The sequence below is a fragment of the Mustela nivalis genome (genome assembly GCF_964662115.1).
Source record: "Mustela nivalis genome assembly, chromosome: 3".
NCBI lineage: Eukaryota > Metazoa > Chordata > Mammalia > Carnivora > Mustelidae > Mustela > Mustela nivalis.
In genome coordinates, this window is record NC_139022.1 from 107107756 (window position 1) to 107133342 (window position 25587).

General features: G+C 45.7%; 1 long non-coding RNA gene across 2 annotated transcripts; it reads left to right on the forward strand.

Annotated features, from left to right (window-relative positions):
• Window positions 1-5913: 5913 nt before the first annotated feature.
• LOC309861026 lies at window positions 5914-18217 on the forward strand. Of its 2 annotated transcripts, none has more exons than XR_014309735.1 (5): window positions 5914-6016; window positions 11678-11784; window positions 15151-15254; window positions 16910-17127; window positions 18057-18217. It is a non-coding gene; the product is annotated as an uncharacterized lncRNA (long non-coding RNA). The 2 variants fall into 2 exon arrangements; XR_014309736.1 differs by having other exon boundaries at window positions 16913-17127.
• The last annotated feature ends 7370 nt before the right edge of the window (window positions 18218-25587 follow it).

Sequence of the window (25587 nt, forward strand, 5' to 3'; positions counted from 1 at the left end):
GTGTCTAGCCTTAAATTTAGACAAAAATAACCAAGCCTTTTAAAAAGCCCAGTCTGAGATTCTTTAATAAAGTTTCCAGACAGAAGCTAATTCTCTGGCCTTAGTACGGCTTTAGTATCTTACTTCCACTTTGTAAACAACCAAGCTAAAACGTAAGGAGACCAGCCTTCTTGGTGGTCAAGAATAGTCTCTGGGTATTATTTCTGATCATACCAGGAGGATGGTTCAGGCAAACCTTCTAAAACTTGGGAAAAAAGCAGAGGGGGCACCGTGTTTCTTCAACGTTACACAGGAGAATGGTTTCCCAAGCTTGAGGATTACTTAATTCATTATCCAGGAAAACAGACCTGTATTGGGCTCTGCTTTTATGGCATTAGATGCAGTGAAGTCACATGGGCCATGTAGATTTGTCTAATATAAAAAAGATTACCCTACACGTTAGGCTTCCCTGCTCTATAGGATATTCCAGTTTTAGGTCTAGCTCAGCAAATTTATTTCAGAATGCTATGTCTAATAGATGACATCTTCCCTGTTTTCCAAAATGCTCCTTGAACTACCTTTACCATTGTGCTGATTCCCTCATTATTTAATTAATAATCTTTGACAGATATTCATTCTATATTAGAATCATGCTTTTAATTGTTTGAAAATTATGACTGGACACCCATGACCTCATAGGATGGAGAACGGGGTGGAAACAGCCTCTTTTTTCCCCCACCAGGTTCCAGAAAGGGTCATCGCCCTGGCTTCCGACTGAATGGCACTTCCCCATCCTCTTCCATTCCCTTCCTCCCTCCTCAGGAGCTGGGCAGCCACTGTGGTCAGTCTCTTCCAGAGCTTCTTGTTAACTGTCTCACAGGGTCCTAGGCCGGCATGATAATTTAGGTCTCACTCCAGCCAAGTAAACCAGGGCTTGCTCTAAGCTGTTCCAGACACAGCGAGGAAGGCAAAGGGAAGGAGACATTTTTGCCATTTTATCCACTCCTGACAGGGCTGTATTTTGTTTATTTCTTTATCCAATGACTAATTTATTTACCTACTGTTATCCAATGATTTATTTGGTATTCATTCACTCATTAAGACCCCAGAATCTGGCATTAGAAGCACAGTGGATGGTTTATTGATATAATTAAGTGCAGTCTTAAAAGCTGTCCTAACACTGACTATATGTCATGGATAATGAAAATACTTTTTTTTTTTTTTTTTGGTACGAAGGTGGGTATTTTCTAGCTAGCTGCTATAATAAGTAGCCAATTTCTGCAGGTGAATGCACATGTTTATTTCTTACTCTTGCAGAATCCAGTCCGTGATGGAGACATTCATTCATACACTTAGGCTAGAGATTCTCTGCTGTCTTAAATGTGAGACTTCTTCCGGAAAACAGCAGTTTTCCGGAAACACCACACTAGTTCGTGGTAGGTCATAAACAAAGCCAAAGACACTGGTATTCAATTGTTGGCTGCTGGAGAGGGATCTGGGTGAGAGGTTTCCACGGGTCTGGCTGGAAATAGGTATCTTCCACCCATATTCCATTAGACAGAATTCAGTGACAGAGTCACAGTGACCTGTAAGAGGGACTGGGACACAGCTCCCCCACATCCGTGTTCCTAATAGAAGAAATGGTCTTGGTAAGTCACTACCAAGTCCCTGCCACAGCTCTTAGAACTCAGAATCCCAGAGTCCATTCATTCTTCACGGACACTCACTGTTGAGGTCCCTAGAAGGGGACTTGAGGTCGTGTCTGTTGGAAACCTCATTTCACTAAGTTGACCTGCTGGCACAGCAGCAATTGCTATGTTAGAATGTTCAAGGGTGAAAGTGACTTTCTTATCTGCAGATCCTGGGGGCAGAGAGAGTCCCTTTCCATCTTCTTTTCCTTTATCTGGACAGATAGGAAGCTTTCAAGGTTATTCCCAGAACTTTCTTCAGTAGGCCCTGGGAAACGCTGACAGTTCTGGGCTGGGGACTGCGATGATCCCGTTAAGCTCCTTGCAGGTAACTCAAGGCTTCTCTTTTCCACTTCAGGTGCCGTACCTGGCAGGTGATTCTGTACAGGGAAGCATCCAGAACTGCAGGGTTCCAGACAGTCTCTAATTTCCGCATCCCGTATTCTGAGCTTCAGAGAGGTGAAGCAGTTTTCCAGAAACACCACGCTAGTTCGTGGTAGGTCATAAACAAAGCCAAGTTGCTCTGTTTCCAGCCCACACTATTCCGCCAGGCAGCATCCCATCAAACAGTGAATGATTCGTCTTTCATTTTAATGCAAAAGATAACAAAATGTCAAGTCGGCAGCAATATGGGTAGACAGAGTATTTTCTGAACTGAATTTTCTGGTTAACTCTCTTTCAGCCAGATAGGCTTTTTACATCAACCTGTGGGGCTGAATATTCTCCTGACCCATACCAGCTGGCTTTCTGGCCTTAATAAGCAGCATTTCAAAAAGCAGGCACATGACCTTGCCTTAACACTGCTTGAAAGGACAATTATTATTCCCAAGTGGGGAAGGGAACGACAATTTCCAATAACCTGAAGCTCAATCATGGTGACCTGAATAAATTCTGAGAACCTGTTGTCAGGTACTTTCTCCCTTTAACAGTCTTTCAATTTCAGAATTCAAATCACAGTACAAACTGCTTACTGAATGTACCAGACGCAGTGTTCCTGCCACTAGCGAAGGGAACCTGGGAAGTGAGTACACTTTCACCTCTGCCACTTTGCCACCCACACTTCGGGAGGAGGCCCCAATAGGTCTGTCAGAACAGGGCAAAAATAACAGGGTTCACTTCGTGCCTTGTCTTTGAACTAGACTCATCAAACAAGCACCATGCTCACTTTGCTCCCCGCGCTTTTACTTCATGAGGACAATGTCAGGAAGTTTTAGGTCATATATCCACTTTATGACAGTATATACTGAGTAATGATAAAGCTTTCTCGTATCGTTATCATGGCTTCTCCCTATTTATTGTACATTGTTCTGTTCTTTTTTTTTTTTTAAAGATTTTATTTATTTATTTGACAGACAGATCACAAGTAGGCAGAGAGAGAGGAGGAAGCAGGCTCCCCACTGAGCAGAGAGCCCAATGCGGGGCTCGATCTCAGGACCCTGAGATCATGACCCGAGCCGAAGGCAGAGGCTTTAACCCACTGAACCACCCAGGTGTCCCTACATTGTTATGTTCTTAAAATCATATTATCTTATGGTTATAAAGACTTTAGGCATGCTTCCTTCTAGCCATGGAGAAACGGAGGCCTGGAGATGTGGTGCAAGGTTCCCAGGGTCACACATGGAACGTGTGGTAGTTCTCCTGACTCTATCTCCATGTCCATGTCTGCATTTGGAATAAAGATTTGCACAAAGTCATCCATTTTCAACGAAAGCCTTGGAATGTGTCCTCCCTCTTTCTGGATCCTTCGATAACAATCATTTGTGCAGCAAAAATTCCACGGCCATAGAATCAAGTACTGGGATGTTCTATTGGAATTTGCCCTTCCGAGGCGGGAAGGACGCCAAAAAAGAGACATTTGCTGCTTTAGTGAGGCCAGGCAGCTCTGCCGGGCTGTATTACCTCATTTTCTCGAGGTTCTTCAGCAGAGACGAGGAAACGGCAACCTGGGGTTACAAACTTGTCCCAGATCACGAAACTTGCACATGGAGAAGCCAGACCAGAACCTGGTTTGTCTGGCTATACCTAGGAGGATGACTCCTCTCTGTCTTTGAAGACACCATTTATAGGTCCTATTTATGAGCCCATTCCCATTATTCCCGGGATTCAGGTTCTATACAGAGAGGGCTTCCTAAAGAGTGACTTTCTTCCACTCTGACCATCAGGCTCCCCTGAGATAGAACCCTCCCTGAGGGGCCCCAGATCCTCTTGCTGCCTAAAGAAACATAGGGATAGTTTTTTACATGCCCAAGTACACAGAGAAAATTCCCCCAAACCTAACAGCAGCTGTATATTCTCAAGAGAATCTGCTTTGCAGAGACCAACTAGTCACCTGGACATGTATTGAGCCTTCAAACCAGCACAAGCCATTGTTTCCTTCCCTCGCAGAAACATCTCACAAAATCAGTTTGCACACAAAGTACCCCCCATCCGGTATTTAATTTTCAAGTCAGCCTCTTGTCATGTTGACTTCTAATTTGTCTTTTTTAAAAGGCAAATCTGAAGTGGATGTTTATTATTTTATCCTTGTTTTTATGACTACACTGTTATATATCCATGCATGACCTTGTTTTGTCCTTTAAAAATTCATAAATATAGTTTCATCTTTTGCAACTTTCTTGGACATTATGTTTTCTAGGTCTACCTGTGTTGATATATTTAGCTCGGGTTCATGCATGTCTCCCAGTGTATGAATATACCACAATTTATTGATCATCTCCCTTTTGAAAGTTAAGTTATTCTGAATTTTTTTGTAATTATAAACTGCAATGGTTAATTTTATATGTCAAGTTGACTTGGCCATGGGGCGCCCAGATATTGGTGCCCAGGTGTTGGATCAAGCATTATTCTGAATGCTAATGTGGGTGTTTGGGGATGAAAGGAACATATAAACCAGTAGAATGAAGGCAAATGGCCTCCCTAACGAGGTGGGCCTCATCTGATCAGTTGAAAGCCTGAGGAAAACAACTGGGCAGACTTATTCTCCCTTAAATAAGAGAGAATTCCCTTTCCCTGACTGCCTTTGAATGGGGACATCTGCTTTTTGCTGCCCTTAGACTCAGACTGAAATATCTCCTCTCCCTCAGTCTCAAACCCGTTCATCTTTGGGCTGGAACCACAGCACAGGGGTCTCCTGGGTCTCTGGCCTGCCAGCCCACACTACCAGGTCTTGGGTCTTGACAGCCTCCACAGTCCTGAGGGCCATTCCTTCTAATTAAACTCTCTCCATACATACATGCATCCTACTGGTTCTGTTTCTTTCTAGAGCCCTGAATAACACACAAAGCTGGGCCTTTTTATACATGGCTTCTGTGCACAGGGGTCCGAGTTCCTCCAGAGCGAAGACCTACGAAGACCTACAAAGACCTACACAAGGCCCTTTGGAACCACCTATCTGCCTGATCTCAGGATCCCCTCCTTCATTCGCGCCATCTTCCCTGCGGGCAAGTCAGAATCTCTGCTTCCCTGTGTTGCTTCACCACTTCCTCTCCATTCTCCACACATGTTCGTGCTGGCCTCTTAACAGCAGCAGCGGTACCTACAATGTACAAGATGGCGCCCTTCCTCCCGCACCCCAAGTCTTCTCAGGTAATGGCTCCAGGCAAGCCAGGTGCTCCCTCCGTCTCTGCAGTGTGCTCTTTCGCTCCCACTGGCAGTTGTGGCCTTACAGCAGTGCAGACAACTTCTGGGTGTGGGAGAATCCAACAAATGGTAACATAGCCCTGCTCTGGAGCAGCTCCGAGTTCAAGAGTAGTGGTGGGCGGGTAAACAAACTAAAAACAAACCCTCGGAACTAAGGCAGCGCCTGCAGAAGGAAAGCCAAGCTGGGTGTGGGGAGGGTGGCGCTGTGGAGGGAGCCTGGTCAGGCCAGCTGCCTGGAAGGGGAAGACCATCCGGGCAGCTAGATCTGGGGGAAGTGTGCAGACTGCTCTCCTGCACCAAGGAGAAGAAGAAGAAGAAGAAGAAGGAAAAGACGCTCTAGTGGAGAGAAGAGCTGGAACAGAGCATAGGGCTAGGAGAAGCTGAGCCAGATCAATTCAAAACAAGCAGGATGAGGCTAGGAAGGCCAGCGAGGACCAGGTGTTGGAGGCGTGCCACCCCTGAGGAAAGGCCTCACCCCCAGCCCTGAGCCATGGAGACACCCGTCACCTGGGTCATCGATCACTTATGACACAACTGAATTAGGTTGTGTGATGTGCCTACCCATGAGGGTGAGGTTTATAAACAACAAAGATGAAGCCAAGCTAGAAACCACCTGAGGTTTTTCCTACGTTTCCAGATTTTTCATAGCAATCACATTTCTGAGAGAACACAGCTACGAAGTTGGCATAGGTTGGCTGCCCTTATTTAAGGTGAGGAGGGGCTTGGTTGGATCCTGTGACCTGAAAGATAGAAGAGCTTCCATTCAACAGGAGGGGTCTAGGGCCTCACCTCACCATTAGACACACTACTTTCATATTTTAGAAACACAATTAGTGGGTCCTGCTCATTTGATCGGTGTTGTCTAGCACTAGGAAGGAAAAGAAAATCCATTTTGAGAACCTGCTATTTTATTTGGTTTTCCTGGCACATTCTCCCAGGAAGGAGTTTCTCCTATTTTAATTACATCAAGTTGGGTTTCAGCACCGCTGCCAGGAACTGAGGGCTGGCCATTGGCAGCCTGACTTCACAAGGCGTTGTCACTACAATGAAATTCATTTACTGTAGGAGAGCTTATTTCTACCTGCTGTTAAAATCACCTCCATTCTACCACACCAAGTAACCCATGCATTTTGTGGGCTCATTGGCTTCTTTCCCGTACATTCCCGCCTCTGATTGTTTCTCACAGTAGACAAACGGGAAGGGTAAACAGAAGGTGTCAGTGAGAGCCCGCAGAGCGACATTTCTCTTTGCATCTACGCTGCTATGTTCCTTCGCTGCTGGCAGTGACCCTGGGACTTTGTCTGGATCATCCTGCTGGACTTCTCCCCCGCTTCCGACCCAGCTGTCAGTAGAAGGGCAAGGACTTTTCTTTTTCTCTTTTCTCTCTGTACCCAGAGCTCCAAGTTTAAAAGACAATTTTCAATACACTACTCTTGCCACTGGATACTGTTTGGAGAAATCTCACCTGGAAACTGAGTTTTGCCAGGAGTAGTTCAATAAAGCGTTCTTTATTGAACTTCTGCTGGGCATGCCATACTTATTATAGGGGAAAGCACAGTGGTTCTTGCGCTCTCCTTGGCTGTAGACGTCCAAACGAGGGTTAAGTGAAATGTATTGAAAAGTGTGAATTTACACAAAGCTGAAAGAACGCAATAGGTCTTCAGGGCATTGAATAATTAAATCAACAATAACCACCCATGTTGGCCCGCCTACCATGTGCAGGGCACAGTGTACTCTGAGAAGCTGGCTCCAAGTCTGAGCTCTGTGGGGTAAGGAGCATGTTTTCCTTATTGATTGCTGCACTTCTAGGATTTAGCTCTGCTTTTGGCCCAGAGAGGTGCTCGGGAGGCTTATGGAGAACAGGAGAAAGAAAAGAGGGCGCACGTGACCTCATCTGATTAATTTTATCCTCAAAGCTACTCTTATGCACACTTATGGTCTTCAAATTCAGTTTTACAAGAGGCATTCTCTTTTCATCACCTCACTTCATCTTTCCAACAAAGTAGTGGGTTCAGTGATCAGGGTCTTGTGTCTAAAGCCCACATGCTGGTAGTAGGATGTGATTCTGTTGCCAAAGACCATGTTCCTCCCGGTATACCAGCTGTCCTGAGTATAAGAGGCCCCTGCAAGTACACTGTAGAGGAGAGTGGAGCTGAGTGTCACCCGGGGCCTCACCCCCACGGTGCTCCTTGCAGCTGACAATGGCCCGGGGCTAGGAACTTGTATTTCAGGGAGGGGAAATGCTTGTGCAACTTGAAGGGAGAGTTACTCCTTAACAAATACTCTAGCTAGTTCCAGCATCAGAGATGGAGGATTCCTTTTAGCTGTCCAATGCTTCCCAGATTAGGCTGCAAGCACCCACTGATCAGAGAATCCCTTCACTGATGTTCAAGGTCTAGTACAGGCATTGCAAACTGGGGCCATTAAAATGAAGAGAATGGATCAGATGGCCTCAGGGGGATGGGAGACTGGCCACCTCTCTTTCCTGTCCAATCACTTATCACTTAATACAGGAGAATTGTATGGAAGTTATTCTCTAGGAGCAAAGAGATGTCATGAAGAGAGAAAAAAAGCATAACATAAACATGCTTATCTGGCATTCCTTTGTCATGAGGTATCTTGCCTTTTTGCTGGCTATTTTGACCCTTGAAAATCTCATTTTATGGGTTTTTTTCCCCCTCAACTTCAAAATGAGGCAAAAAAATAATAATAATAATAAAAAAGTCAGCCAACCCTACCGGGCTTTAGAGAGTGGGAGACTGGTGGGAGCATGCTAGAGTGTTTGGGAAGCCTGAGACTGTCTGTTCCACGGGGGAAAATCAGGCTGGTGCAGAGAGGTGCTCAGGAGATACTGGTAGAAGACAGGAGGAAGGCAAGAGGCGGCACACGGCACCTTGTTTTTCTCTCCAAAGCTACCTGAACACTGGTCATGCCTGTGGTTTTCAAATTTAGTCTGACGATGCCTCAGGATAAACGACTCCTTCCAAATTCATGACAGACCATTTAAAATCTCCATGAAGTAAACGGCCCTTGCTACTGCATATCCTTTCAACCTAAAGAAGGGCAGTGAAGCTCAGTGCGACCCTGTCCCACCACGAATGTGCTATTTCCTCCTCTCAGATATAGGACCCTCCCGGGTTGCCTACACAATGCTGAATGGGGCTAACACCTCAGCCTCCAGCAGACACTAGTTTTGGATGTCTGTGACTTTAAGAGCAGAGGAAATTATCAGAAGAGGGAGACAGAAGATGGCTTTGGCCTCTAGCCTTCCATCCCCTAGAAGTGATTGTTCTCCTAGCTGGCAAAGGATCTGTCCTGAAAGCTGGCCCTGACTTCCCAACAAGCACTGTTTGCCCTTGAATCTGACCCCAAATTCCAATTTTCTCACAGTGCTCAGATTAGATGTCTCTTTTGGAGCTGACCTAGCCTCAGCCTCCAGACCCCTCCACCCTCCCCAGACTGGCCTCATTTCACACTCCCACGCCTGACATTAGGTCCCACCCTGCCTCGCCTGCACCTGCCCTCCATTCCCTGGCTCTGGGCCTCTCCTGCTTAGGTGCCGGCAGCAGCTGTGACTGTCTCTAGCTGAACTGCTAAGGGAAAGAAGCTCCTTCCCACATGGCTAGCTCTGAGCTGCTTCTTCATCACCCCCAGACTCCTGGAATGGGACACTGAACAGCCTGTACCCTCCAAGCCATGCTCTTGGATTCCCCCACAAAGGAGAAGAAACCTGCTGGGGCACAAAGCCCCATGATCCTGTCCACAAGCGGACCTAGACTTCTCTGTTCAGAACGCAACCACATACGCACTTACTAAACAATTCAGAATATGTCCTCTTATAAGGGTTGACTGATTTTGCCAAACCTCCAAATTTCTACTTTAAAAAACTGTTCTAGTTCCTTTTTTTAAATTTTTTTTTCTCACCATCCTACTTCCCCGCCCCCCAGCCATCTACCACCTCCCTGTTGGGGAGGCTGAAGTGCATGGGACTCTTTACCAGAATGTGAATTCTCCAATAAGTCACGGATTATGGGTACACAAGGGTCACTGTCCCCTAAGTAGAACCGCTTCTCTGAGCCCTCTCTTTCTCACAGCTCTCTATGTGTTTCACTTTCCAAAGCAGAAATAGGAGCACATGCGCATTTCTTAAAATCACTATGATCTCAGGGTACAGGATGGATCAGAAGTAGGCAAGGCTGGAGAAATCAAGGCTTGTAAAGAGTTAATGTAAGGGTCCTGATAAGGAGGGCACCTGGGTGGCTCAGTGGGTTAAGCCTCTGACTTCGGCACAGGTCATGATCTCAGGGTTCTAGAATCAAGCCCTGCATTGGGCTCTCTGCTCAGCAGGGAGCCTGCTTCCCTCTCTCTCTCTGCCTGCCTCTGTGCCTACTTGTGATCTCTGTCTGTCAAATAAATAAATAAAATCTTAAAAAAGAAAAAAGAAGTCCTGGTAAGGGACATTCAGGACACCCGTTGTCCCAGAACATTTGCAACTACTTAGAGGAGCCTAAGTAATTTTAGACAAAAGATGACACACAGCAGTCTGCCAATTCCCTATCGTCTACTTCCCTAGCACCCAAATCTTGAATCTTCTTCTTATTATGTAAGAAAGATGTCTATCAGCTGCAGGGTGGATAGAAGCAAAGAGAGACCCTGCCTGTCCACCGGCACTTCTTTATAGTCTTCAGGCTTGTCACCTACCAGAAAGGAAGTCCCTGAAAGCTGACCCATCAGATTAATACCCACCTCTGAGGGCAATCAATGGAGTCAGAGGGAAATCCTGATTTGAATTACATCTTCTAAAGGAAGCAGAAATGAGTCCATTTCTCAGAGCCCAGTCACTGGCATCTTCCTCTGACTTCCTTCCAAAGTGCAATAAATGGAGATTCAGGCCTAACCTGGGAACCCAAGGGGAGATGTGGTCAAGCAAAAGCCAAATATTCTAAAAAAGGCAAAGAAGTTTGAGGCTCCATGGAAAGGAATATTATTTAACAAGTGCCTCAGAGACGTCATGAGATAGTGGGACATAAAGTGTCCTTGCAACAGTGGCTGAGAGCATTTTCAGTTATAAATTAAGAGACTCCAGAGTCAGAGGTAGGAATGTGTCCAGCACATAAGCCTCTGCGGGTTATTAATAGTGAGAGAGGAGGTTTAAATTATTCTCTGCGTAACCTTTTGGAGATTTGATTTTTATGAAAACCATTAGCAAATATGAGCTGATCAGGGGGAGAATAAACAAAAGATAACTCAAGCAGAAGGACACAACTCAAACCAGGGGGAGGGATAACACAAACGGAAGACCAAGAGAATGCAATGCTCACTCTTCCCTTGGTTGGTAGGAGTTAAGAGAAGAGAAAGGAAGGAGGGGATACTTGGCAGAGCTCCAGTAACCCAAGTCCAAGTATAGGACATCTTCCTTCATAGCATGAAACTCGTGGGTACCCAGTCCAGCTTAGAAGAGCAGGAAAATCCCAGGAGAAGCAGTGAGACAAGGAGAGTACAATGCAAGTTTCACTCATCCTCTAGGCCAAAGATGGCAGATAGGCTTAATTTATGGACTAATTTTATGAATTAGGAGTTGCTTCTTTACATTCTATACTCAACATTCTGTACACAAGTTTAGATCTGAGATCAACAGTAGAGTACTGCAATGGACTAGTGACGTCTGCCCGTGGCCCAGGATTGGAGAGTGTGTTCTACTAGTGTGGACCACAAGAGTGCTGTCTATTGCCCAGTCCAGTGTACTGGCTTTTTCTGTATTGTAGTTTAGGGTCAAAGGCCAGGCTAACACTAAGATTAATTGTTTATCTTTGTCCTGTACATTATTTCTCATGGAGATTTATATGAGAGTGATGTATTATTAGCAGGTGATGTTCCTGGATCTCTTGGCACCCAAAAAATCTAACAAAACCTACTCTTGATCCCCCAAATTTTATATGCAGATGTTTTTGGAATCTGGGACTTAAAATTTTCCCTTGTAGGGCCAAGTAAAGCTTCCAGAGGTCTTGTTGATTACTTGGGGAGCGGGCTGGAGACATCAGTGAGCAAGGATTGTTCCTGGGCTCTTGCCCTCCCTTCCATCCATGAGACGTGATGAGGCTCCAGTTCCTCGTCCTATGGTCCAGAACACCATCGATCCTGGATGCCATGGGGCCAGCTCATGAGGGCCTAGGGAAATGTAAGGACTTGAGATGAGATGACTTGATTCACCTTCGCTTAACCCACAAGTGTCATGTGGGGGATGTCGACATTATCTGTCTGGATCCAGTGATTGCTTTTTCCCTCTGACGGCCAGAGACAGATGTTCAGGCATCTACGGAAAAGCTTCTTGGCATAAAAGTAGAGTTATTGATTCTTATTTATGGTTACAGAGATCCCCCTTCAGAAACAAAATAAGGAATCTACATGACAGACCCCATCGCTTAACTGCAAAGACTGACCTTTCTCAGAATGACAACTCTTGTAGTACCGATGAAGTGTGAGTACAAATAGAACACCACCCACTCACTGCCTTTGGGTCAGAGCTCATTTCATACTGTTCAAAAGAACATACAAATCAAAACCTTCCTCAAGTGCTAAGTACCAAGCCAATAAGACTGGTTTTGTTGTAATGTTTGCACTTTGTCATCAGGAAAATAAAACAGAACGACACAAAACAACGACCATTTTCTTTTTCAAGTCAGCAATACAAAGGTGAAAGGATGGCTTAACTCTGGCCTGTGCACTGTCTCCTTTCCCAGGTAACAAATGCATCTTGAGGGCATTATATAATGCATTTGTGTATTCCCCCACATCCCGTGCACAGTAGGTACGTTTGATTGAGTTCTTAATTTGAAAAGATCAGTTGCAACATTGAAGAGTGGAGAGGCCCATGCACTTCCATGTTTCGTGCTGTACTCCCACCTCCTACCAGAAAACCTCATTAAGAGCCCTTCTTTCCAGCAATGTGGGCAGGATGGTCATGGGCCAGTTTTACCTGTCTGAGCCTCATCTTTCTCATAAGTAAAGTGGGATAAGCACGTCTAAACCGCTTCATGTCATTGCTCAACGTTGCTTCCTCTTCTAGTAAAGTCTTGACTCTTATTTCAAAACCTTGTTCAGGGTCTGTTTTTCTTTGAATCATTCCTTGATATCCTCTTTTTCCCTGGGAAAAAGTGGCATCTCCTTCCTTTGGGCTCTGCTAAATTCCATAATGACTTTCATTAAAACACCTAGAGCCCTTTGTGACATTTATCTGCTTAAAAGTCTATCTGCTTCTGTTGCACAATGGTTTTCCACAGGGTAGGAACTCTGTCTCATTCATTCCTGAGCAGCAGAAACTGGATGTATAATTTCTGAATGCATATAGGAACAGGTAAGAGAGGACCACAACCAACCAAGCAATATGACCCATTCTGGGTTTTAGGAAAATTCCCCTGGCATGGTTGAAGCACACAGGCTAGAGTTCAGAGGGTTAGATTGAAAGCATCAAGGTTCCTTGGGACTCAGACATTGTCTCTGGAATGCTTCTGTTAACCTGCAGAAGTAACCCTGCGTCATGTAAGCCATTACTGTCTCCCTGATCTGAACACTGAGTCTGCGGAGCCAAAGACAGAGATCACATGTCACGAACAGACACAGAACGGCGTAGGAAACACTGAACGTGAAGCCCCTTGGGAAGGGATCAGCCTTGGCGGGGGGGGGCATGGCCTGCGGTTGTAGCCAGGGGTGGCACAGGGTGATCAAGTTGGCACCTGAGCTCCTTCGTCCACTGTACAGCTCTCTGCCAGGGCTGGTGAGCTCCAACAGATAGATCTGTACACCCATTGTTACAGACTGAATGGTGTGCACCAAAATTTCTATGTTGAAGCTCTAACCTGCCAGTGTGATTGCACTTGGACGCAGAGCCAAGGACAGAATCCGGGTTACGTAATGTCACAGGGTGGGGTCCCAGTAAGATAGGATTAGCGTTCTTAGAAGAAGAGGAAGAGACACTTGAGCTCCCTTGCTCCTTTACCGTGTGCCCTTTGGTCCTCCCCTGCTTCTCTCTTTCTCTTTCTCTTTCAGTGCCTCCCTCCCTCTCCTGCCTTGTGAGCACACAGTGTGAAGGTGGCGGTATCTAACCCAAGAAGAGAGCTCTCATAAGAACTTGAATTTGCTAGCACCTCTATCTTGGACTTCCAGCCTCCAGCACCGTGAGACAGGAACTTCTGGTGTGTAAGCTCCCGGGTCTATGGCAGTTTGTTACAGGAGCCTGAGAGAACCCATACACCCATGAAAATAGTCAAGATACAGAACAACACCAGCACTCTTTTTTTTTTTTAACTCCTTTTTATAATAGACTGAAAACCTCTAACCTTGAAACTCGCAAACAGACGTCTGCTATAGGAAAATACACAATCCTTCCCCAAATGCCTCTTGACATGTTTTGTCGCCTATGATGTCATCATGCCAAGTTTTAATGAAGAAAGGAAGCCATTATGCAATTAAGGCAAAGAATTCATGGTAATTCAGCCCCAAGTATCCAATTAAGTTTGGCACAGTCGCCAGCTCTCAACTGGTTCTGGTGACCTGCATAAAATCTCCTGCGGAAGCTTCACAGTTACTCCCCAGAGGCAGCAGTTTCTCTGAGCAGAGAGGATTCCAGAATGTTTTGGAAAAGAGATATCCTCTCTGGTGTCTTCCTCATTTCCCAGGAGCCAAATTCCCTTTTCTTCCTTCTAGGAATGGTTTCCTATTCCTTGTCACTCCTCTCCCAACCCCCATTCCAGGAAGGATCAATGCAGCCTCCAAACCCTGTCAGCTCCCTAAGGGGACCAGTCTCCTGTGGCTCCCTGCTGGGCGCCTGGGCCCAAAACACTGTCCAGCAAGAGCTGCTGTGCAGAAGGGGTTTGTGGAATGAGTCCCTGATCAAATGAGGTGAAAAGATTTGACCAAAGGCCCGGCAGCCGTTTGAAGTCACAGAGCTTGAGTTGTAATTTGTGAAGCCAGCCTAGAATGTTGTCTAGTGAAGCCTTTTGATTTTTTTGAGATCTCTGGGTAGGGTTGGGGGGCAGGGCCAGCAGAACAGAGAAATTATTCTCACTGCCTAGAGAACTGGCCTGTTTTGTCACAGCGTGAAAAGCCCCTCTCTGCCCGGTCTAATCCGCATCTGCTCCCCGTCTCCCCACTGCGCTCTACGTAACTAATCATCCCAATCTCCCCAGACAGCTTCATAGAACTCAACTACATTGTGTGTGTTCTGTTGCTGCTTTTGCCCATGTTGTTGTCCTTTGGAGAACCAAACTAAAATGGAGTCACATGTGTTAGGAACAAACCAGAGTCGGCCCATGCAAGCACATTAAAGAGAACAAAACCACCTTACCTAAGTGGCAGAATGTTACAGCTCTCCTCTGGGATCAGCAGAGGATGCCGGCCAATCCCCAGACACCAAGTCTGCTCATGCTGCCCCTGCGCTTGCTCGTTCCTGACTCGGCTCCCCGATCCAAACATCAAAGACGACGACTAGGTAACCAACCAGCTGAAATAGTCAAACACTCCCGCACTTACCCCATAAAATCCTGTGGTCTGTGAGCAGCACAGAACTGCTTCTTCCCTCAGCCTTGAGTTTCCCAACATGCAGGTGGAAACCCTCAAAATAAACTCCTTCTGCTTCACTTTACTCGGTGTGCAGTCAGGTTTGGGCACCTTTCACACAGGCACTTCCCACTTCGTCTGCTGTGGCCTCCTACTTGGTCTTCACGTCCAAGCTCAGTCTCCTTCCCTTTGGAGCCTTCTCGACCCCAGCCACGTACAGACTGCATGTCTGCCACAGACTCGTGTGCACGCTTTCTACCACCTGCCTCTTGTTTGTCTTGCCTGCTAGATGCTGAGCCCTCAAGGGATGCTGTTGAGTCTTAATCATCTTGTAAACCAACTGCCTAATCCAGGGCTTTGTACATCAAGTCTCTCAACAAACACTTGTAGAAGGTAGGGGTCCGGGGAGCCCTTCTCACTTTTCCCCTTCACCCCCGAGTACAGGCCGCTGCTGCGGGGTGGGGGAAGCACAACCTTAGGTCCAAACAGCCTCCAGTTTAAATTCTGGTTCTCTGCCTTTGGGATTCATCACGTATTGTTGGGTAACCAATTAACAACAACGAAGCCCTTACAGCACACCTGCTGGCCAGCTCCCGGCGCCTGCAGGCCGGAAGCCCAGGAACATCTGAGTAGGGTTCCGCACTCAGAGTTTCCCAAGACTGCATCACAGGTACTGGCCAGGTTGAGTTCCTTTCTGGGGCTTTCAAACACATGTGACTGCTGGCAGAACTGAGTTCCTTAAGGTTGTAAGATGGTGGTCCCCTTCTGTGGCTGGCTTGTGGCTGGGAATGCTTCCATGTGGCCTTCTCCAACTTCAAAGCCAGCAAGGGAGGGTCTCCCTCATGTCCAGTTGACCTCATTTCTCTGACATCCTTACTACTTCTGTCTCTGCCTTCTCTGTCTAGATTTAAGGAGTCATATGATTAGCCGGGTCACCAGGATAGTTTCCCTTTCGATTAACTCAGAGTCAAATGATCATGACCTTCATACCATATGCACGATCCTTTCTCCATGTAACAAAACCTAATTATGAGAGCACTGTTTCATCACCTCACTGGTTCTGCCCACACTCAAAGCAAAGGACTTATGTAAGAGCAAGGATCATGGGCAGTCACCTTGGAGTTCTGCCCACCTGCCTTCTCGGGCTACATTATCCCTTTGCAAGGTCAGTTTTCTCGGAAGAAAAACAGGGAAAAATAAACCTACCTCCCAGACTCTTGGTGAAGATGAAAGAAAAAATGTGAAAGAGTCACTCAGTGGCCACAGGTCTCTTCCTATTATTTCTGGCCAGCTGCCTCATCACTGTATCTAGGGATCAGACACTAGCTGGACTGGATGCCCAGCAAACGACTCTGACATCCTTAGTAATGAATGCAGATCTAAAAAAAAAAACAAAACAAAAAACCGATAATGTCCAGCGATCTGATTTTTGGAAGGCAGTAATAGCTGAGATCACCCAGGATTAGCCCAGGACCCAAGTTATGCTAAATTCATAAAGACTGAAGTCTGAGCTCTTCAATTACATTACTTAGACCATTGTTTATCTTGATTAAACAAAAAACACTTGTTTATGACACTTGAGTTTTAATAAATTAGATGCTCTAAAAAAGAAAACCCATGGCACTGGGTTTTAATATACTAGAAGCTCTGAGTGCAGAAACAAGGATGCTACTGGCTTTCAGGATCCAGCCAACATGGGATCAGGCCAAGTCAGTCCTCTATTGCTCTCCTTCTCAGTCACTCCTTGCTGCTGGCATTGTCTTATGGTGCTGACTCCCAGCCCTACAGCCTGAGGATCATGATAGTGCTGTCCCACCTAGGCAACTCCTTCTCCAGACATTGTCTGATTCTTCCCCACAAAACTTAACAGTCCTGTGTTCTATCCCTTTGATAGCCATCTGGGCACCTGCCTAATTAGGTACAGGAACAACAGAGACATTAGTCAGTGAGAATGGCTAAATATGATAGCTCTTTCCCGGTTATATCTATGCTTTATGGGGGTCTTCAAGCATTACTCAACTGAAGTAGATTTCCTTCTCTATCCAAAGCAGAGTTCCACGCTTCCCTGAACACACCAAGTCATTGCTCTCTGCTAGAGCTGAGACTATTGCTGCCATAGGTCCATCAGCGGTCCGGGACATGCCACTCCTCCACAAGGACAAGTTCCATGACTCCAGCCCTCACCTGAGATGTGACCTTAGCATATGCATTTTCCAAAGGGCCGCTGTTCTTCATTCACCCCTTGGAGACAAGATGGCATCTCCAGGTCAGAGGACTACAAATAATTCCCAGTTAAAAGCAGTTTTTAAGTAGGACTTGGTACAAAACCATTCTGTACTAGTGGGTTTTTAGGTGCAAGAATAATTGGGCATTATCCTCTAAAACTCGTATATTACAAACATCTGTTATATTTAGATAACAAAGAGAATTAAAATACAGATATTCTTCCCTTTTGGGGCAGCCTTTAATAATGAGTTCAGAGACACAAAAATTCAATTAGCCCCCATTAAAGGTGTGTACGTTCCATCCCAGCAGTGGTCAGCGACCTGCACCTCAAGGGCTGAGCAGACCAGCGGCAGGTTCTGCCAGCTGGAAGCCCTAGGGCACCTGTAACACTGAAGGGGAATCAAGGGCTCTGGCTGGATGGCTAGAGAGGGCTAAGGCTTAGTCATTTGAGCTGTGTAGTTTCACTGTCTGCTTTGGGGACTTTGAGTGCAGTCTAGAAGCAGTGAGTGCCACTCACCTAGAACTCTGCAGGCTCTACCAGAGAGCTTTCTGGATGCCATACCTTCCCCACAGCCCGGCCCTAGCTCCAGCCACCATTTCTCACTTAAATTCTGCCTGCCATTCCATGCTTTCCTCTGTGGCTGCAAACACATCCAGGGTATACCTTAATTGTGCCCCCTCCCTGCCTCTCTCAGGCTAAAGTTGATTGCTAGGTTTGGCTAATGCCATTTAGAACCTATAGCCTTTCCATTTTGTCTACTTCTGGTCTTGCTGTGATTGTCACTCTCACACTCAAGCACGCCCTCATGTACTCTCTGGATCCCACATACAGAACGGCCTGCAGTCCCTCAGGTGCACCATGTGCTTTCTTACCCACAGCCCTTTGCACAAACTGTTCTCTCTGCCAAGACAGAAGGCTCTCCTTCTCCTCCTCAGGCTTCACCTGGTTATTTCCTCCTTGGTCCTCAGGATCTGATTTCGAGGCCACCTGCTTGAGGAAGCCCCTCTACTCTGCAACTCTGCGACTGCTGCCCACCCCTGGTTCCCTCAGCCATCACATCTTTACCACACTGGGGGAGAAACAGCTTGGGGACTGGCCTGTCACTGCCACCAGGAGGTGAAGCTGTGAATCTCTAGTAACATACCTGCCACTGGCTTAATATTCAGAAAATTCTGTGGAAGCTGGGGGAGGGAGGGAGGGAAGGAGCAAGGAGCGAGGGAGAAAGGGAGGAAAGAAGAAAGGAGAAAGGAAAGGACATTGGAATGATGTGGCCTTTGAGGCAAAGAACTTGAGTGGGGAATATGGAGGAGTGATAGGCTATCCCGAGCTCCTGGAACATCCTGAAGAAGGAGCAGTCACAGACAGCCTGAATCAACATTTCAGGCTAAAATCAGGCAGGCGGCCAGTTCTAGCCAACAGGCTCTGCCACACACTCACTGCAAGATGCTAGATGAGTCCTTTCCTCTGAGGAAAGCATCAGCTTCCTCCTTGAAAAATGCATGGTTGGTTGGTTGGTTGGTTGGATTATTTATTTACTTATTTATTTAAAAATGTGTGGTTAAGCTGGACTCTGGCTTCTGCCATCAATGAGAAGAAGTTTAGAGAGAGCAGTACTGCCCGGATTCACGGGACCCTGAGCAACTTCTCTGCCTCAAACCCAATCCTAATCTTTCTGCTTGTTGTTTAGACTGAGAGAGCTCGTGATTGGGTTGATGAAGGAGCTTCCCAGACCTGAGATTTCACCAATTAATACCAAAGCTCATCTCAGCATTTAAAGGGCCAAACCAGCCACAGCAAACGAAAACTGTTGGGGAACGATCAGGAGTTTTCTAGGTCACAACTGTCAGTCTCTCCATTAATCTGCTCCATCAGCAGTGATAATTTAAGGTTTTGGGGAGAGGAGCCAGGGAGCAATGGAGAGGAGGCAGGGCTGCCTTCATCACACACCAGTGTCTCCCTCAGTGAATCAGTCCTCACCAGGCACAGATGCTGAAGTAGGGCAGTCTGTGGGCACGTACGAGTTGTGAAGGTTGCACACGAGGCAGGAAACATGGGTAGACAGCCCACCCTCTGCTCTCACCTCCCTCGGCAACAAATCAGCTGCATTTCCTGCAGCTAAATATTACACCTGATAAAAGGGAATGACACGTTAACCAGGAACCGTGCCCTCAGATTATGTCATTTACTTTTGAAAATATCAGATAAAACACAGGAACATCTTCAGAAGATAATGTTAAGGGAAGGACCAAGACATACATTTATATTTATAATGTGGATATAATTATGCAAACAAAAGCAAAAATCCTAGAAGTCTATATGTAAGGACAAATGACAGCATAGAGATCTCTCTGGCTGGTAGAGTAATTATCATAGAAAATTTCTATTACGTCCACTTTTCTTATTTTTCTTAAAAATGCCTATATTTTGGGGCACCTGGGTGGCTCAGTCGGTTAAGCGTCTGCCTTTGGCTCAGGTCATGATCCCAGGATCCTGGGACTGAGCCCCGCATCGGGCTCCCTGTTCAATGGAGAGCCTGCTTCTCCCTCTGCCTGCTGCTCCCCCTGCTTGTGCTCTCTGTCTCTCTGATGAATAAACAAAATAAAATAAAGTCTATGTTTTATGGTGTCACAACACAATTAAGTATTTTAAAAAGAGTTCTATGAGAAAGGGTCCTCAAAGGTCATTTGGTTCAGTGGCTCCTAAAGGGGTTTTGATGAGAGCCCAGCTGGGTACTTCAGCATCTCCAGTGAAGCTCACTAAATATAGGCACAGACCCAGGCCACAGCCCCAGTGACCCCGACTTACCAAGGCCGGCAGGGGGTCCAGAAATCTGCATTCATTAAGTTAAAAATGAAAAGCTTGCCAGGTAATACCCAAGTGGAGCTGGGGTTGGAGCAACTGCTCCAGCGAGCCCAGCCTCACACTCTGCAGCAGGAGGAAGCTAAGGCCCCACCAGGGGAGTCACCTGCCAGGTGAGTGGCAGAAACAAGACCACAGCTCGAAACTCAGTCTGGTGAACAGTGGACTCTGGGTAATTAGACAAAGAATTTTGAACTGTGCCAACTCTTTGCCCCTTCTGTGTTCCTTGTCATTCTGTGGTGTGGCTCTGCAAAGGCCAATCCTTCTGGAATGGCCTGACCCATGAGACTGTTTAAGAATGCTTATTGGAGTCAACGTGCTCTTCTTGTGACCTTTTCTGAACAAAGGCATCTGGCCCTCTAGATTTGAAATGCTAATATGGAGGAACTGGATAAAAGGGCTCTGATTCTGCACCTCCCTTTTCCCTAAGGGCTAGCATTATGATGTCTGTTTATTTTGGCCTTCAGGGCACTAAACTCACCCTCCTTTGATGTGCAAGGTTGGTGTGTCTAAATGGGCTGCTGGAAGGGCAGGCTGGCCCCAGCCTTCTGGCTAGACCTCCCCTGAGTCAGGAGGGCTTACCTTCAGCCCTGGGATGGAGCAGAAAGGCCAGGAGCAGGGGGGAGCTGGCCTTGGAGATATGGCAAGGGGAGCGCTGCTGACTCAATTCCCTGTGTGTTCCCAAGAACTCAACAGCATGCCTTTCAGCTGGCTCCTTCCCAGCAGACACCCGTCAAAGCTGCCTTCTTCCTCATGCATTTGTCATTAAAATAAAAGTCATCAGAGATGGTAGGGGTCAAACTCTGCATTTCTCTGCCTCCTGTGGAAACAGCTGTGCCTGGATGGTGCTTCCCTCTCCTCCTGCAGCATAAGCTGTCCCTTCCCCCACTGAGGGAAGGAGATTGGGGCTGGGGGTGGGGGTGGGGGTTGGACATCAGCTGGTGTTCTGGCGAGAGGCTCATCTGGTTACTTCAAAGGGGAAACGTGTTTCTTGTTGGGATATGCAGGGCCTGGAGAAGCAACAAAAAAGCAGTCAAGCAGCAGATCGCTCTGGATGCCAGCAGTAACAAGAACAGTGACAATAATAACAGCTAGCGTGGCAAGGCAGTGCTTCCTTTCATTCCACAGGTCTTCTTCTCTCCCCACTTTTCCTTGGGGAAGAGGGTATCTACTCTTAAGACAGTGTGTAAAGAGATGGTGGGCTCCCACTCCACAATATCTCGACCCACTGAGGGCAGCTAGCAGGAGATGCAAAATGGGCACAGAGCACCTGAGGCACCGCTTTGCCCAAGGACTGGGAGGATAAGACTCACACTGGCCTGGGGGATGGAAAAGAAAGACTGAAGCTCACAGTGAGTGGGGAACATGAGGAGGAGGAGGAGTCTCCTGGGCATCCCTCCAAAGCAAACTTGATTTATACTGTAAGTGCCTCAGGGGAGAAGTTAAGAAATAGTCTGTACCACCATCTGAATTCCTTGTGTTTCCTCTACCCTCTTCTGGGGGAAGGGCTGCCTGCCAGCCATTTCAGGACATGAAGACAGAACGGAGGGGTCACACACCTTTTAAGTCACCAGATCTCTTAATATACTTAAAGATGGTTCCAATTCCAAACCCTAGTGTACTATGAAACTCACAACTACCTTACAGCCATCATCATCACCACCAATTCATGTGGAAATCCCAGGGAAGCACTGTGTTGTGCCTGGCCACCCCTACTTAACTTTCTTTGAATTAATCCTAAATTTGCTTCTGGCACCTCATAGCAGCAATCATTCACCCAATGCACAGTAGCCTTTTTCCCTCAAATGCCATCAACACACCAAGATCTGTATACTCCACATTTCTTTTCAGTTAACAGACTTGCCTTTTTACAACAGATTTAGAATCACAAAAAAGTCGAGCAGATAGTAGAGAGTTCGCATATCCCCCCTCTTCCCACACATGCTTTCCCCTATTATCATTTTAGCTTCGTGTGCTACATTTGTCACAATTAATGATGAATATGGACACATTAATTGTGAACCAGTTTGTATCTTCATTTGCTCTTTGTGTTGTATAGTTCTATGGATTTTGACAAATGTATAAAGTCATGGATCCACCATTAGAAATATATTGGTTAAGGTTAACAGAACCAATAGGAAATATAGACATAAAGGTTCAACAGATATATACACACATACACATACTGAACATATATAGATAAGGTTCAACAGAACCAGTAAAGAATTAATTAATGCAATTATAAAGGCTGACATGTCTCAATATCCTCAATCAGCGAACTTGACACCCAAAACAACTGATGGGATAGTTCGAGTCTGAGTCCAAAGGTCTGCAGGTTTAAGACCCAGAAAGAGCACATGTTTCAGTTTAAGTCCAAAGGCAGGAAAATACTGGTGTCCCAACTCAAGACAGTCAGGTAGGAGGAAATCCTTTCTTACTCAGGAAGGGGTTGGCCTTTTTGTTGTATTCCGACCTTCAAGTGATCAGATGAGGCCCACCCATGTTACGGAGGACAATCTGCTTTACTCAGTCTGCCCGATCCAAATGTTAATCCCATCCACAACATTATCAAAGACATATTCAGAATAATGTTTGACAAAATATCTGGTGTTCCATGGACTAGTAAAGTTGACATAGAAAATTAATCAACATTAGGTATCATATAGAATAATTTCACCACCATAAAAATCTCCTGTGCATAAATTCCTCATCCTTCTCTCCTATCACAAACCTTGGCAACCACTGATCTGTTCACCATTTCTATAGTTTTGACTTCTCCGGGAAGCATGTAGTTAGAATCACATGAGAATCATAGAGAAAAGCCAAAGGCTGGTAGAAAATATTTGCAAAACCTATCTGACAAAGGATTTATCCAAAATATACAAAGAACTCTTAAAATGGTAAGAACATAAACAACCCATTTAAAAAATGGGCAAAAGTTCTGAAAAGACACCTTCTCAAAGAAGATGTAAATAGGCATGGGAAAAATGTTCAACATTTTATATTGCCAGGGAATTGTAGATGAAAAAAAATGAGGTACTATTAGACACCTACTGGCATGGCAAACATAAAAAAACTGATGATACCAAATACTAGCCAGGAGCAACAAGAATGCCTTCATTGCTGATGGGAACACAAATGGTCCAGACGCTTTGGAGGACAGTTTGGCAATGTCTTACAAAGCTAAACAAATATCCAGCAATCTTACTCCAAGGTATTTACTCAATTGGGTTCAAGACTTACCTTCACACAAAAACCTGCATATGAATCTTTATGGCAGCTTTATTCATAACCATCAAAAACTGGAAACAACCAAAATGTCCTTCATTAGGTGAATGGATAATTAAACTCTGGTGGCACAGGGAGGAAGGAGAGAAGTAGATGAAGTTGTGAAATATCCAAGACTACGGACAAGGTCAAAGTCGCATCTTATACCTGTGTGCCTGCAGTATCACTGGGGAAGGCTAGCCTGTTGTATTAGAAAGCTGAGTACAGTCAGCCTAAATATGGAAAGCAGGAGGTGCTTAGTATGTTTGCTCTTCCATATATTCTAGACATCAGATCGAGGGAGGGGCTTGCTGCCTTCCTAAGGTGTTATCTTAGCCCCCTCTGCTTCTTGTCCTTGATCTTATTTGTCCATCTGCAACAGAATGGTGGAGTGACCAAAGTCTGACTTGAAAGATAGCATAAATCCTCCCACTCATTCAGTTCAGCTCACCCAACACTTGTTCACAACTGCTTTATGGCCAAGACCAGTCTCAGAGTCATGCTTTGGATTTTCAGGACCTCCAAAAGTGGGCTACAACAGAGTGAACTAAAGGACCCATTGAATTGAACACTGTTATTAGGCAGAAGTAAGAGATGAGTACCCAGGGACAGGAACCAGGAAGAGTCAAGGTTTAGAGCAGATGGGTTGGAAGTATTAGGATTTGGCAGAAGAAAGGACTAGATAGGACTCAAAAGTGGGAAGCACAAAGCTGAAGCTGGAGAGGCATTTTGATCTAGAAGCAACATGTGGACTTCACATAAAGAGTGTGGATTTCTTTCTTTTTTAAAAAGATTTTATTTATCCATTTGAGAGAGGGTGAGAGAAAGCACAAGTTGAGGCAGGAGCAGAGGAACGGGAGAAGCAAGCTCCCGGCTGAACAGGAAGACCAATGCTGGGATCAATCCCAGGACCCCAAGATCATGACTTAAGCTGAAGGCTGATGCTTAACTGACTGAGCCACCCAGGCACCCCAAGAGTGTAGATTTCTTTTTTTTTTTTTTTTAAGATTTATTTATTTATTTGACAGACAGAGGTCACAAGTAGGCAGAGAGGCAGGCAGAGAGAGAGGAGGAAGAAGAGTGTAGATTTCTAAAGACACACTTAACTGGCTCTCTGTTTGCTAATGTGCTGAGTTCTGAAGACTCTGAAAGAATGTTTATCTTGGTAATTTTAAGGGAAAAGCAAGGGGACTTGGTCATAGTTACCAAAGGAATTCACTGTAGGCCTAGGTCAAGGACCCACGTGTCTACTCCCCATCTAGGAGCCTTTCATCTAGTTATCGTGATTGCTAACCTCCCTTCTTGGAATGTAAGTCATCTCTCAATTGGCCCTTTTCGATGTGATGGAAGGTAGATGAAGGAATTGAAATGGTCTTGGGATGAGAAGACCAAAGACCAAGAAAGCTGTGAGATAAGAGCTTGGTGATAATAAAAGATAAATTGCTGGAGCCTGAGAACAAAGATGAGAACTGTGAGGGAAGCCGAGGGTTCACGGGATGGTCTGTGAGCAGGGCCCGAGCAGGGCCTCAAGGAGTTACTCAGGGAACTTGAGAGAGGCCAGGTTTAGAGGTCTCAGGGAGTCACAGGCTGTCACCAGGGCGCGAGAGACCAGTCCAGTCACTGCCGGCTCATTTCTACTGACAGATAACTTGCAGCTTCAGTGAGGCATTTATTACACCTCTGGTTAGGTGTTTTTCATTCCATTCTGGCCCAAATGAATTTTATGTTTTTTCTGATGTAAATCAGTATTCTGAGCATCAAACTCTGCCTTGCAACTTCAGTTTTCAACACTCATGATACATTCGTCTCTACCACTGATGGATCTAATGTGACTGACTGAATCTGAATGACCATCAGCTTGATAAAATAGATTATTTTCTTTGGAAGAGAAAAGGAGAGCAAGGATTCAAATTATAATGTGCTATATTTATATAGTTATATCTACTAGGAATAATGTATATTTAGACAAATTCTAGGATAAAAAGATCATTCGAAGAAATGTGGAATGTAGATCTTTACAGAAGAAACTCACTTCTCAATCATGGTGACTGAAGATAGCTTGTCTAAATCATTTGAACTCACTGAGAATATCTCCTAAAGGGTTTTACATCCTAAGAAAAAGAGCAAACACCCAGAAGGGAGGTTAGCTGGTCACAGAGTGTAGATCCATCTCCACTGGATGGAGAGTAGAGAGTTCACTCCTGACCCAGACCTGTAACAGATTCCTTCTCTCCTCTCTCTACACCATGTTCCTCTCCTCTCATCTGCAGTGATGGGGTATGTGCAGGGAGAAAAACAGGTTTCAGCTCTTGTCCCTCCTCCAGTGATCTGAGAGTCTAAGGGAGTGTTTCCAGAGGCTTTAGGAGGGCTGGA